Source organism: Tupaia chinensis, unplaced genomic scaffold (assembly GCF_000334495.1).
Source record: "Tupaia chinensis unplaced genomic scaffold, TupChi_1.0 Scaffold000226_1, whole genome shotgun sequence".
Taxonomy (NCBI): Eukaryota; Metazoa; Chordata; class Mammalia; order Scandentia; family Tupaiidae; genus Tupaia; species Tupaia belangeri.
This window is the reverse complement of record NW_006159701.1, coordinates 6821574-6823653: the sequence shown is the minus strand read 5'-3', so window position 1 is coordinate 6823653 and position 2080 is coordinate 6821574. Positions and strand designations below refer to the sequence as shown.

Genomic DNA, 2080 nt, shown 5'->3' with positions numbered 1-2080 from the left:
CGGGAGTGGGAGGGGGGAAGGGCGGGCCGGCCCTAACGGTCTATTTCAAGGTGACGTCACCTACTATAAATAACTGCGCCACCGCCCCGCCCGAGCGCCGCGCAGGCGCCCTGCGAGTGCTGCATTTACCGCCGCAGAGGTGGAGGTGGAGGTAGAGGTGGAGGTGGGAGAGGGGAGAGCCCGGGCTGAGACTGCGGAGCCCGGGGACGGGGCGCGGTGATGGCGGCTGCACAGGCAGTGCTTTGTCACAGCCCCACAAGCGCCACTGAGTCCATGTTGGAGATCTGGCTTGAGAACAGCTCAAAAAGCAAATAAACCTACTGCATAGAAAAGCTCGGAGTCCGCATGCCCCGAGGGGTGGGCCGGGCCCGCCCCTGCTGTCCCGCCCGCCCCAGGCCCAGCCCGGCTGTAGGGCTCCGCGGGACCACACCCTGCGCTGGGTCTGCGCCGGCTGGGACAGGATCGGTCCGGCCCTTGTGGACAGCCCCACCACACACACAGACACACACACACACACCCACAAGCCCACACACACACCGGGCTGCAGAGCTGCAACCCCACCCTGAGGCGTGGTCTTGGGCCGACTATGCCTTCCAGGAAAGGAGGGACTTGGTGGCCCGGCTGGGCCAATAACCTTGACAACCCACCTAGTAGGAGAGCGCCTGGTGCAAGGCCTTACAAGGCACTGCTCTGTTTAGACCTTGCGGTATTCTTGGTGAGCACAGCTGGTCCCCCCAATATTCCAAATGTGGAACTTGAGTCAGAGCAGAGTTAATGACTTGCTCCAGGTTACACAGCCTACCCTGTAAGCGGTGGAGCCGGCATCTGATACAAACCCAGGCTGGACTGTCCCACCTGTGCCAAAGAGGAGGAGACTGGTGGATTGGTCACTAAGTCACTCCCAGTCCTGGCGTTGAGTACTAAGGTCCCTTGTGTGAGGCCTTGGCTGGACTGCCCAACAGGCTAGAAAAATCCTGACGGAAACACCACCCTGACAAGGTGGTTCATGTCTGTAATCCCAGCTACTCAGAGGCTGAAGGGAAGTTCAAGGCCAGCCTGTGAAACACCAAGACCCTGTCTCTTAAAAAAAAAAAAAAGAAGAAAAGAAAAAGGGGTCAGGTAGTTGCAACAATAGTGCAATTGGACCTACATGAGGAGGTTCTAGGTTGGTGTCCCTGGACATCCCTGTCCACACCGGAGAGGTGTGTGTCCATGATCATGGCTGGCTGGGAGTAGATGGCTGTGTGAAGAGCCGGTTGGGAGTGCCTCTCTCTTTTTCTCTGCCTTCTGTAAGAAACAAACAAACACAAACTTTTTCTTTTTTGAGAGGTTTTTGCTATAGGGCATGTGCGCTCGCCAGACAGAGAGACAGAAAGTGAGAAATCACCCCCACAGGGGGGATGGCCACGCTGCAATCCCTTCTCCACGCTGCAATCCCTTCTCCTCCATTCTCCTCTCAGGATCTTGGGCACACATGCACACGCGCCCGGCGTGAGTTTAAGCCGTGTGAGTTTAAGCCGCCAGGTCCAGGACTTGAACCGAGGTCGACTACATGGGAGTCCAGAGACATAACCATTACGCTAACTGCTGGTTCCACAAACAAAAACTTTTGAAAACATTTTTTAATGTGTTGGCTAAGGTGGCTGGATCCCATATGGTCAGCCTCATAGTTCCAATCCAGACCCGGGGGCTTGAAAACATGCCCGGCATGTGTGCATGGGTGCCCAAAACCCAGAGGAAGATGATGGAGAAAAAGTTTGCAGTGTGGCCATCCCTCCCAGGGGGTGCTTTCTTACTCACCTCTCTCTGTCTCTCCCCTTCTCTTTTTTTCTGGCAAGTACACATGTCATATAGCAAAAGCAAACAAACAAACAGAAAAACACCACGGGCTGACTTAAATATGTTACGCCAAGGGCAGTGCAGAAGAAGGGACCTTTGGCTTGCTGAGAATTTGATTGAGCACCTACTGCACACTCAGCACTGGGAGGGAATGGAGAACTACGGAATGAGTAAGACATAGCTGTCCTTCTGAGAAGTAGAAATCAAAATACAAAAGAGCAGGTAGACTGGGCCTTGAAGG

At 54.9% G+C, this 2080-nt stretch overlaps 1 protein-coding gene across 1 annotated transcript in view; it reads right to left on the bottom strand.

Annotated features, from left to right (window-relative positions):
- YWHAH (tyrosine 3-monooxygenase/tryptophan 5-monooxygenase activation protein eta) overlaps nucleotides 1–837 on the bottom strand; it is a 13753-nt gene extending 12916 nt beyond the window's left edge. Inside the window, exon 1 of the transcript XR_003549330.1 lies at nucleotides 648–837. The gene's annotated coding sequence lies outside the window, so the exon portion shown is untranslated. The remainder of the gene's footprint in view (nucleotides 1–647) is intronic.
- Between the last annotated feature and the right edge of the window lie 1243 nt (nucleotides 838–2080).